Here is a 13,961-nt window from a genome sequence, read left to right as displayed (position 1 = left end):
CTTATAAATAAAGTTTATAAAAGCTTATAGAAATTTTGAGAGCATGACTGTTAAGACAGTCAAAAGGAATGCACCTGCCTTATTTAGACATTAGTGATCTCGAAATTAAAGTGTGCATCATAATAACAAATAAGTTGAAATTGTCACATCGATGATGTTGGATCGTCGATCGGGATTATGATGATGGGAGCATGGATCATAGGCTTGTAAGAGTATAAGCCTACCATGCTAATTTATTAAAGTTTAAATGTACTTTAATAATTAAATTATATTTTAATTGATTTAAAATATAACCCATTAAGTTTTTATATGGTATTGATTTATGGAAATATTTATGATACCATAATTTTAAAAACTTACACACAAAGCAAAATAATATTAATGCATTAATATTCGAGATTGCATTTAATATGGCATGGATTTAGAATCTTTAGTTAACTTAATTAATTGGATTAATTAAGTAAAAAGAAAGGTTAGAAATATAATTAGAATTTTTTTTATTATTCTAATTTCATGCATTTTCGAGAATTGAAAAGAAAGAATATACATTGCAAAAGGCATAATATTCGAGAATCACGATTAGCATGCAATAAGAATATTTCATTTACTTAATTAATTGGATTGATTAAGTTAAATGAAGGATTAGTATTAAAATAAGGATTTCTTATCCTTTTTAAGTAGCATGCATTCGGTGGATTTTTCTTTAAGGAAACAAGATTCATTAAAAAAAAGCTTCTCGGAATTTTGCAAAGCTCTCGAAATTCTTCTTTCTTTTGCAAGAAGTTTTCGGCAATTCTAATTAATGGAATTGAATCGATTTCTTCTTTGAATTCTATCTCTACGCGAAATATCTTCTATATTTTCTAGTGCAAGTTAGAAGAGGAACAAGTAATCCGGTCGTGGACCTGATTCGGAGAATGAAGAATGTTCGTAGGGATTTACAACAAGAGCTACGTCCGCTAATACCGGTGTAGTTGGAGCCAAGTGAAATTATTCACCAAAGGTATAATTCTTTAACATCCTATGAATGTTTAATTTATAAAACCATACGAGTGCTCAAACAAATATTTTGATTGTCAAAATTAAAATAAAATTTTAAAACTTCCGCTGCGTTTTGGGCACGTAGAAAACCGAGATCCAACAAGATATAGATTATTTATGTATTGCGATTAATTATATGATGGTGTATGAGTTTAGTATATGCCGAGTAATCGTAATGAAAAAGGCATAATTCTGACAGAATCCAATGAGCAAGTCAAGTCGTCCCCAATGTAACAAGGCAAACAAAACTAATGTCAAAGAAACAGAATCATATTATATTACTAGAAGTTTATATATCTTATACTACACACCTAAGCAAAAAAGAACACAAAATTCGAAATTACTCACTAACACAAGAAAAAGAAAAGAAAAGAAAAGAACCAGTGACTTACTCTTTGGAGGTAGATGCACTTTTGGTTGAACAAAATACTTATTTTCCTCTGTGTACTTATCAGGTGAACTAACATACGAAGGCCAGTCTTTTAGCAACTTCGCCCCCCTAAAGTCCCCTACCGCCACCAATTGAATCAAACAAGTCCATAGTGATAAAACCGTGACTGCCCTCAAAATCCAGAGCTTCATTCTACCACGGCACACTCTCAAAAGCATGGTCTTTGGTGTAAGAAAATTGTGACCCGTAAAATAAACGTGTTGAAAATGACGACGGCCATTGCCAACAATTGTTGAAAAAAAATTTGTACACGGCAGCCTCAAATTTTGAACATTGAGATACGTATACAAATTTGGTTTGAATCTCGAGCTCCCAAAACACTCAGTGATGGTATGAGTGTGCCTATAAATACCGAATGCATTGAGGTCCCTAAACACACAATCTCATACAGAAAATACACCATCTAAAGGAGTGTTGAAGTATTTAGAAGACTTCAATTGAAAAGAAATCAGAAAGCTTCAACAAATTTTCAATGGCCGGAGGTAATTATCGATTAAGCTTACGCATATTATATATCATGTTCATGTATACGTAAAAAAACATGATTTTGATAAAAATCCCTAAGATTTGGCACTTTAGCTTCACCATAAAACTTCACCATGCTCAAATCTCGAGACCGCGGTCTCTCTTTTTTCTTTTCATTGCTGCCTTCCTGTCTGCGCGAGTTATACAATGATGAACTAACTCCAAAGGTGTAAAATACAACTAACCTGGGACTAAAATGATGCCAAATTACAGTTCATACGAGGAAGACAGTGAAAAACAGGGGACAAGCACACAAGAAACCAAGGTTGTTGAAAGACAGGTTAAAAAAACTGAAAAGAAGAGACTAGTTTTGACTACTTTAATGCTACATTTACGCAGAAAAAGAGGGTGGGTACACTCCTTGAATACCCAAAAACAGCAATAAGCAGCTGACTGCAAATGGTAGTTCAGAATCTTGAAATAAAGATTCATTAATCTCTCACTTTAATAAAGCTCCACGTAGTGTGATACTTGGTAACTGGTATACAGGACTATGGTTGAATTCTTGAATATCAATGGAGCAGACACACAATGGTGTTCGAAACTACGCAGACCCTTTCCAAGATTCGGGGCAAAGGTTGGGTTTCCGATCAAATCCCTGCGAAATTCCGCAGGCAACTCGTGGATGGAAGGCAGTTCAAGACTCCGCAGAAAGCTCCGAAAGAAAGAACTGGCAGTGGCAATAGTTTACACCCGTCTGTAATGTAACGTGTGTAATTGCAATTCTTTAGACTATATNGAAACCCAAATTGAAAGTTGAATTAATACATTCATATTCATCATTAAATTTTACTATTTAATTTTAATAGATTTAACATGTTTATCCACTAAAAATATTGAAAGAATTGTTTATACAATTTAATAAAAAAAGTCAAAGTACATCATTTTCTGATTCTGAATAACGATCACATTATTATTACGTTACAATGATAAATAAATTATTATTTTTAGTTTATCATCATAGTCTTTACCTCAATAAACACATTTTCGAATGTAGGATGTTAAATTTAATATTGACATTAGATAATTATAGTATTAATTCTAACATTCTTTTTTTATTCTTCTCAATATATTACTTTTTCTATCTTCAAATATATTAATCTATTTATTATTGTATATAAAGTATAATAATTATTTGGTTAATTGATCACATATAAGATTAGATGTTTAGAAAAAATTATAATATATCTTTAAAGACCAATAGATGATGAAATTAAATTTGAAATCAAGAGAAAAATTAAGAAAATATAGAACACTACAGTGCATAAACTTTCGCTTTGTACAATGACAAAACATACGGTGAGACCAAGTGAGATACTTATATATATGAGTCTCATTCAAATTAGTCCATTATAATATTTTTATTAACTCACTTTGTCTTTCTTTTTTGCTTCACTAACTTTGCAGTGTGACTCGTTCAAGCATTAACTTTTTATTTTTTTAGTAAATAGTGGTCTCCACTCTCACCGACTTCAATCTTTAGAAGTCGGTATTAGTAGTTTATAGGTAATAGACAATTATTTAGTTTTTATTTTCTGTCTTTTGATTAATTGTGTAATTTTTTATGTTCTACCTAATTCATTTTTAGAATTTTTATAATCATGATTAGAAGTGTTGCACGCATACAATATAAAATTAATATATTTTAAAATATTAATATTGAAGTGTCGAATAAATGTATTAAATCATTATTTAAGAACTTCTAGAAATACAATATACATCATAATTCAGATTTAAAGAGTAACATACAAATAAAAAAATTACGGTGAATATCTTATAAAATAAATGGTATTAGCCCAAAAAGATTAAATATGATTATCGTAAATGAATTTTTCTTAATTAATTAGAAAATTTTCAGCAAATGCGCTGAATTAATTAGAATGTTTTCAATATAGTATGTCGATAAATATTTTTCCATATGAGTTAGTAATTGAGTCCTTATGAACATTTAAAAAAATGTGTCTTTAGTTATAGTAATGATGTCTTATAATTTAAAATATTAAATGAAACAAATTATCGAGATAAAAAATTAATTAGGAATTCAAGAATATGTGATTACTCAATTAGTTTAATTGACACGCTATTTAGTTTGCTGATTTAATAGATGTTAAATCCACAATCATTGAGTTTGAAAAGAATTTTTGTAGAATAAAATATAATTATAATAAATTACTTGATTGTATATGTAATAAAATTTTGTATATTTCATATATGTTTGATTTATTTCATTTATAAGGTTGAAATTTTATATATTAAAATATAAGATTTGTTATATATCTTAATATCGATAAATTCACTAAAAATTTATATATTAATTTTCGCTACCATATAATTCTGGTTTCGCCCTAGACTTTTTTGTATTCGTTTGTTTGAATTTATTATTTCTCATTTTACCAAGACCCATAATATGTCAAACATGAAAGTGAATATTACTTTAAATAGATGATAATATTTATATATTGTAATAAACATATTTACCCCTCACGATACTGATAAAACTAACTTAAAAATAATATGTTGACGAACATATTGTCAGGAATCCAAAAATACAACTCAAATGTCAACTTTGACACTCAATTTTGAGTGACTGCCAAAATGTCTCATCAACTCATAATTTTTGGACAAAATAGTATGTAGGACCGAGCGCTTGCTGCTTTAACAAAAGCTATAGCTAGTGGTAATGGTGCAACTCAAATATTTTAAACCGCACAGCAGCTCAAACACCGCGGTTCGATCTCTCTACCAAACATGGACAATTATTGCACCCAACAATCTCCCTCCCAATAATTGCACTCCTTACAATCAATGGGAATCGAACCCGTGACCTTGGCTTTGATATCAATTGTAGGACCGAGCGCTTGCCGCTTTACCAAAAGCTATAGCTAGTGGTAATGGTAATGGTGCAACTCAAATCTTTTAAACCGCAAAGCAGCTCAAGCACCACAGTTCGATCACTCTACCAAGCAGGGACAATTATTGCACCCAACATAGCAACATCACAATTTTGAAATCAAACTGATATTTTTCATTTTATATCAAGAATTCATTATTGAAAATCGATAATATTATATATATAGATATTTAATATAAACTCGTGCGAGCTCATTTGGGCCACCTTTAAATGAGTCGACAAAATTTCAACCCAACTCACTTAAATTGTTTGGCGGTGCAGTCCAAAACGAAAAGACCCAACCCAAATTGACGGCTCAAAGCACAACGGTCTTTTATCGTGTTTTATTTAAATAATTTTTAAATATAAAACGCAAAAAAATTTCGGTTGCAAAAAACTTTAATTTAAACACATAAATTCTAGAAAACTATCACATGAGGACATGAAAAAAATTAATAAGACACCAAAGAAAATTCACAATTCGATAATGAATTATTTCTAAACTTTAATTAATTTAATTTGCATAATGAAAAGATAAATAAAAAATCTAAATAATTGGATTAAAAATAACATATTATAATGTGGATAGACATAAAAAAACCAAATATTAATTTACATAATGAAAAGATATCATTGGATAAAAATAACATATTATAATGTGAGTAGATATAAAAAATCAAATACTAATAATCACACATATTTAAAATATGAACAAGGAAAAAGAAAAGACACATTTAAAATAAACAATTAATGTAAAGAAAGTAATTAATAAAAAGATAAAGTTAATTCATATATAAAGTCACATATTTATATATATAATAGATAGATAATAGATATATAACTGCAAATATATCAAAGGAAGAGTTTTTTACGGTATATAATATATATGGATAAAAATAAATCATTTAAAGCTCATATAAAAATCGTGATTTGAAGTTGGTGAAAAAGTATGCTAAGTCATTAAAATTATATTTTATTCAATTCAATTTTATGAATATAATATACATAGATTATTGAGGAGGTTTTGTGTGAAACAGTTTCACGAATTTTTATCCGTGAGATGAGATGAGTCGATCCATAATTATAACGAAAAAAATATTTTTGGTCTAAAAAAATGAGTTGGGATAGATATATGTCTCATAAATTGATCAATCACAAAAGTTTTTGTGTAGATTATTAGTAAAAGTCAATGTATTAATTATTGACTAAGACAAATAATTATAATGTGGGTTTGCTAAGAAAACGGATTAATTGACATATAATAATTTATATGAAGTGATTTTCTCGGAGGTGTCAAAATCAGACACGACCCACCAACCCGACACGATTCGACCCGAAAAAAATTAGATTTGGGTTTGGGTCAGATCAGATTGAACCTGATAGCTGACCCAAAAAAAATGATCGGGTTGGGTTGGGTTTAGTTGGGTTCGGGTTAACCTGGGTTGACTAGAAAATTTTAATTTTTTTAAAAAAATATAAATAATAAATATTGCCTACATTTTTATATTGTATGTCTGAAAAACTATTTATTGTATATTTATATCATAAATTTTCATAATTTAATATTTATTTTGAACATTTTTTTATTTTTTTAAACAATTGTTTATTTGATTTAGTAAATATACTTTATTTTTCTACAATTAGATTTTCAAATTTAAATCATATATACGAGGAAGATTTTGTAATTATGTGTTTAAATTAAAATATTATTTTTTTTGAATTTTATTTAAATTTTTTAAAAAAATTCAAAATCGGGTTATACGGGTTGATCGGGTTGATTCGGGCTCGATTCGGGTTCGGGTTGAGAGTTTTCGGGTTGGGTTTGGGTTGAACAATTTTTTAATAGTACTATTGCTTGACCCACCCGACCCACCCGAATTGACACTCCTAATTTTCCCTGGAACTATACGATCAATTTACCTATTAACTTTCATTTATATTAAATAATATCAATACAAACACTAATTTTCGTTTTTTTCCCTCCATATGTTTTTCCTTTCATTTTAAATTTTGTTTAAAAATATTTTTTGCTAACAATAAGTTAAAAACAAAATTATTAACATCATTTATTTTTTCACGATCGGCAATGTAGTTGCTCATTCGATTGCTGCTTTTACTATTTCATCATCATCTCACTTTGTGTGGGAGTTTGGGTATTTTCTTCTGTGGTTAATTCATCTTGTAATGAAAGACATCTTAATTTTTCAATAAATTACAAGATTTGACCGTCAAATAAAAAAGTACAAATAATTGTTTTAATTATTTATTTTGTTAGACATATTGTTAAAAAATATTTATTTTGTTAGACATATTGTCAAAAACAAAATTGATTTATTTTTATAAAAAAATTTATTTAAAATGAATGAAATTATTTTAAGTTTGATTATTTATTATATTTAAATTTTTTATGTAATTTTAAAAATATTAATTAATTAAATAAATATGTTGAATTAACTTGAATAATTGAAGTTTAAATAAGTTTGGAACTGACTTATTTATTGTATTTTATAAATCAAATCAATAAGTAAAAAATATTTATATAAATATAATAAAATATTTTAAATAAATAAAAAGTATTCTCATTCAATTGCTTGTCAAAAAAAGTCACAATAATAAATATCTTTATTCAAGATTTTCTTTTTAAACGAAAGAAAAAAAGAATAAATATTTTTGTTTGAAAAAATTTACAAATTTTGATTAGAATCCAGTAAATAAATATCTTGAATAAAGATCTAAACGAAAGAAAAAAGTAATCAATATTTAAATCTTTATTCAAGATTTAATTTTTAAACGAAATAAAATATATATATATATTAAAATTTAAAAGAAAAATATGAANGTGTGATAATTTTGAGAGTTTGAGATTTTTACTTTTTTACCGTAAATTTTTACTTTTTCACAACACGTTATCAGCACGAAGCTCTAAAAGTCCTCCATATTTTTCCAAGCTCCGAACAGAAGAAAAAGGTAACAAAAGTAATAATATTTATTTTACTGTTATTTATTTATTGTTTATATATGTAATATATAATATAATGTTATTGTTAGAAATAATAAAAATAATTTTTTCAAAAACTTGTTATAAATCCTGGGAGGATGTTAAGACGACATCCCACACTCCCGGTAAGGGATACGACAAGTATAAAAGCCTATAAGGCTTTTAAACAAAATAACTTATGACACCTAATTATAATAATGTGATATGATATACATAATTATTTAAATATGACTAATATTATATACACCATATTATTACCATAAAATTATACAAATACATACATTTATTTTTTATACACCAACGGTAATCAACGATAACAAAACGGCTAGTTTTTGCTCTATAAATACAATCTCACAAATACATTCAATCACTCCAACTTTCTCTTCTTCTCTAAAAATTATTCTTCATCAAATTTTCGAAGAAAAAAAGAAGATGACTTTCACGAGGTTATTTTTAATTATTTTGGTTATCATACTCACCAGTCTTGTATTTATCGGAGAATATCCTCATCGTGTGTTTTCTTTATTTTTACGAATACTTGTACTTCTTGTTTATCCATTACTTTGTATTGCAATATTCATTAACTAATAAAATGCATCGTAATTTTTAGTACCACCATGACAAATTTGGCAAAGCTCGAATTCATCGCTCTTGATATTACTGGAAAAAATTATATGCCATGGTCTCTTGATGTAGAAATGCATCTTGAGTCATTGGGTCTAAGCGAAACCATTAAAGAAAATGGTATATCTTCATCACAAGAAAAAGCAAAAGCTATAATATTTTTACGACGACACCTTGATGAAGGTTTAAAATGTGAATATCTCATCGAAAAAGATCTCATGGCTCTGTGGAAAGGATTAAAAGAGAGATTTGAACATATAAGGGAAGTTATACTTCCGACCGTATGTTAAGATTCCAAGACTTTAAAAAAGTCAGTGATTACAATTCAGCGATGTATAGAATAATCTCGCAGTTAAAATTTTGTGGACATGAGGTTACAGAATCGGAAATGCTTGAAAAAACATTTTCCACGTTTCACGCATCAAATATAACACTACAGCAACAATATAGAGTGCGTGGATTTGCGAGATATTCTGAACTCATCGCCTGTCTTCTTGTGGCAGAAAAGAACAACGAGCTATTAATGAGAAATCATCAGTCCTGACCCACTGGATCAACAGCATTTCCAGAAGTAAATGCTGTAAGTAAAAATGAATTTAAACCTGGAAATCAAAATCAAATTCAAAGACAAGGTTTTGGTCGAGGTCGAGGTCGTGGACGTGGACGTGGACGTGGACGAGAAAGTGGTCGTGGTCGTGGTCGTGGTCGTGGACGCGGCCGTGGTTTTGAAAATAATCGAGATAGTTATTTCTATAACTCATCTCAAAATAACGTCCCAAACCATCCACAGAAAAGACATCAAGAAAACATGAGTGTTAATGAAAATCACTCGAAAAGATTTGAAAGTTCTTGTTTCAGATGCGGCACTCCAGGACATTGGTCCCGTATTTGTCGAGCCCCTGAGCATCTTTGCAAACTTTATAAAGAATCAATAAAGGGGAAAGAAAAGGAGACCAACTTCACTGAGCGAAGTGACCGTTTGAGTGATTCAACTCATTTTGATGCTGCTGATTTTATGAATGATTTCTCTGGAAATGATCAATATGTTGGTGGGATAGAAATGAACAATATTGATGTTGCAGATTTTCTCAATGATTTCTCTGAAAATGAACAATATAGGGGTAGAATATAAATGTACAATAATTTATTTTTCATGTATTAATATGATAATGTTTTATTGTACAATTATGATATGTGTTATATTTAAATATGTATTGTCATTAATTTTTTTTCATTGCATATTTTTTGAAGTTCAAATATGAAAAATGATATGAGCAAAGCTGAAGTTTGCATACCCGATAGTGGTACAACGCACACTATCCTCCGAGATAAAATATATTTCTTGGAATTAAAACCAACAAAAACAACGGTGAATACAATATCAGGTCCTGTAGACTTGATTAAAGGATGTGGTAAAGCACGATTTTTGTTACCTAATGGTACAAAATTTTTGATTAATGATGCTTTGTATTCACCACAATCGAAAAGAAATTTGTTGAGTTTTAATGATATATACTTCCATGGGTATGATACTCAAACAATGAATGAAGGGAATGAGAAATATATGTGTCTTACCACATATAAATCAGGAAAGAAATATGTGATTGAAAAACTACCAATGCTCCCTACTGGATTGCATTATACACATATAAGTCCCATTGAATCAAACATGTTAGTTGATAATTCTTCAATATTAACCATATGGCATGATCGATTAGGACATCCTGGTTCAACAATGATGCGAAGAATTATAAAAAATACACATGGTCATCCGTTGAACGACCAGAAGATCTTTCAAAATAATAAGTTTCAATGTAAAGCATGTTCTCTTGGAAAACTTATTATAAGACCATCACCAGCCAAAATCCAAACTGAATCACCAATGTTTCTTGAACATATTCAGGATGATATTTGTGGACCAATCCATCCACCATGTGGACCATTCAGATACTTTATGGTATTGATTGATGCCTCCAGCAGATGGTCACATGTATGTTTATTGTCAACTCGAAATGTTGCATTTGCAAGATTACTTGCTCAAATAATAAAATTGAGGAATCAATTTCCCGATTATACAATCAAGAAAATTAGACTTGATAATGCTGGTGAATTTACTTCCCAAAATTTTAATGATTATTGTATGTCTATGTGAATCATTGTTGAGCATCCTGTTGCTCATGTACATACTCAAAATGGATTGGCTGAATCATTGATTAAACGTCTGCAAATAATTGCTAGACCAATGATTATGAAAACAAAGCTCCCTATTTCTATATGGTGACATGCAATTTTACATGCTGCTTCATTAATTAGTATCAGACCAAGTGCATATCATAAATACTCCCCATTGCAGCTTGCATTTGGTAAAGACCCAGACATTTCTCATCTGAGAATTTTTGGATGTATGGTGTATGTGCCTATTGCACCACTTCAACGAAAGAAAATGGGACCTCAAATAAAGATTGGAATTTATATCGTTTATGATAGTCCATCAATCATTCGATATCTTGAACCTCAGACAGGCGACGTGTTCACAGCACGTTTTGCTGATTGTCATTTTAATGAGGAAATCTTCCCAATGTTAGGGGGGAACAGAAACATACCGAAAAAAAATTTACATGGTATGTATCATCATTGTTACATCTGGATCCAAGAACAAAACAATGTGAAAAAGATGTACATCAAATTGTGCACTTGCAAAGAATAGCAAATGAAATACCAGATGCATTTGCAGACACAAAAGGGGTAACTAAATCATATATACATGCTGCAAATGCCCCTGCTCGAATTGAAATTCCGAAGAAACAAATTGAAGATAGTCATGATGTCATTAAACGCCTGAAGCGTGGAAGGCCAGTTGGTTCCAAGGATAAAAATCCTCGAAAAAGAAAATTCATAGAGAAACACAATGATCACAAAATAGAGAATGATGTTCCAGAAGAAACACATAATGATCACAAAACAGAGAATGATGTTCCTGAAGAAACACATGATGATGAAAATGTTTTGTCAGAACCACAAACTGACGAGAATCATGAAATCTCTATCAATTATATTAATACTGGAAAAATATGGAACCGAAAAGATATAGAAGAAATTGATGATATATTTTCTTATAATGTGGCAATCGACATCATAAATGATAATTAAGATCATGAACCAAAATCTTTTGGTGAATGTAAAAATCGGCAGGATTGGATAAAATGGAAAGATTCCATCCAGGTTGAATTGGATTCGCTAAATAAACGTAATGTTTTTGGACCTATAGTCCTTACACCTGAAGGTGTAAAACCTGTTGGATACAAATGGGTCTTTATTCGAAAGCGAAATGAGAAAAATGAAATAGTAAGATATAAAGCTCGACTTGTTGCATAAGGATTTTTTCAAAGGCCTGGAATTGATTATGAAGAAACGTATTCTCCAGTAATGGATGCAATTACGTTCCGGTATTTGATTAGCTTGGCGGTATCTGAAAATTTAAAAATGCGTCTTATGGATGTTGTTGCNCAACATTCTCTATTTTGTGATCATCATGTGTTTCTTCAGGAATATGNAATCCCTGAAGGATTTAAGATGCCTGAAGCACAAAGTTCAAAACTCAGACAATATTATTCTGTGAAATTACAAATATCATTATATGGGTTAAAGCAATCGGGCCGAATGTGGTATAATCGGCTAAGTGATCACTTGATGAAAAATGGATATGTAAATAATTCAATATGCCATTGTGTTTTCATTAAGAAAACAACATCCGGATGCGTAATTATTGCTGTATATGTTGATGATTTAAACATCATTGAAACGAATAATGAAATTCATGAAGTANTAAATGAATCTGGTATTTGATTTGCTATTCTTTGCAAGTGCACAATATGATGTACATCTTTTTCACATTGTTGTGTTCTTGGATCCAGATGTAACAATGATGATATATACCATGTAATTTCCTTTTCGGTATGTTTCTTGTCTCCCTCTAATATTGGGAAGATTTCCTCATTAAAATGACAATCAGCAAAACGTGCTGTGAACACGTCGCCTGTCTGAGGTTCAAGATATCGAATGATTGATGGACTATCATAACCGATATAAATTTCAATATTTTTTTGAGGTCTCATTTTCTTTCGTTGAGGTGGTGCAATAGACACATACACCATACATCCAAAAATTCTCAGATGAGAAATGTCTGGTTCTTTACCAAATGCAAGCTGTAATGGGGAGTATTTATGATATGCACTTGGTCTGATGCAAATTAATGCAGCGGCATGTAAAATTGCATGTCTCCATATAGAAATAGGAAGCTTTGTTTTCATAATCATTGGTCTAGCAATCATTTGCAGACGTTTAATCAATGATTCAGCCAATCCATTCTGTGTATGTACATGAGCAACAGGATGCTCAACAATGATTCACATAGACATACAATAATCATTAAAATTTTGGGAAGTAAATTCACCAGCATTATCAAGTCTAATTTTCTTGATTGTATAATCGGGAAATTGATTCCTCAATTTTATTATTTGAGCAAGTAATCTTGCAAATGTAACATTTCGAGTTGACAATAAACATACATGTGACCATCTGCTGGAGGCATCTATCAATACCATAAAGTGTCTGAATGGTCCACATGGTGGATGGATTGGTCCACAAATATCACCCTGAATACGTTCAAGAAACATTGGTGCTTCAGTTTGGATTTTGGCTGGTGAATGTCTTATAATAAGTTTTCCAAGAGAACATGTTTTACATTGAAACTTATTATTCTGAAAGATCTTCTGGTGTTTCAACGGATGACCATGTGTNATATATAATATTGGGATGCGCAATCTACGAAATTTGTGAAGAATTGTTCGTGTCAACATGAGGGGGAGTTTACGTGACTGCACTCTTTTTCCCTTACTATGGTTTTTATCCCAATGGGTTTTTCCTAGTAAGGTTTTTAACGAGACAGTATAAAAAGNGGTAGTTTTTCAATCACATATTTCTTTCCTGATTTATATATGATAAAATTCATATATTTTTTATTTCCTTCATTTATTATTTGAGTATCATACCCATGGAAATATATATCATTAAAACTCAACAAATTTCTTTTCGATTGTGGAGAATACAAAGCATCATTGATAANGTGTGATGATGTAGGTAATGATGTATTTTATTTTTGGATTATTTGTAAAAATTTTCTATAAATAGATCACTCATTTGTGAAGAAAATCACAATTGAGTTGAGAGAAAAATATTATAAAGTGTATAGTGTGATAATTTTGAGAGTTTGAGATTTTTACTTTTTACCGTATAATTTTACTTTTTCACAAGAAAATAATATATATCCAGATTCCTATTTAACATCTATGCGTCTGGATTTAACCCCAGAAGTATTGGGCTTAAACTTTCATTAAAGCCCAAATGGGCATTTATATTTCAGTTTCTGTTGT

At 29.9% G+C, this 13,961-nt stretch overlaps 1 pseudogene; it reads right to left on the bottom strand.

Moving 5' to 3' along the window:
* The window catches only part of LOC140985949 (rhamnogalacturonan I rhamnosyltransferase 1-like), a 14,160-nt pseudogene extending 12,507 nt beyond the window's left edge, over nt 1-1,653 (bottom strand).
* Between the last annotated feature and the right edge of the window lie 12,308 nt (nt 1,654-13,961).

Source organism: Primulina huaijiensis, chromosome 10, assembly GCF_012295235.1.
Source record: "Primulina huaijiensis isolate GDHJ02 chromosome 10, ASM1229523v2, whole genome shotgun sequence".
NCBI lineage: Eukaryota > Viridiplantae > Streptophyta > Magnoliopsida > Lamiales > Gesneriaceae > Primulina > Primulina huaijiensis.
This window is presented reverse-complemented; position numbering and strand designations above follow the sequence as displayed.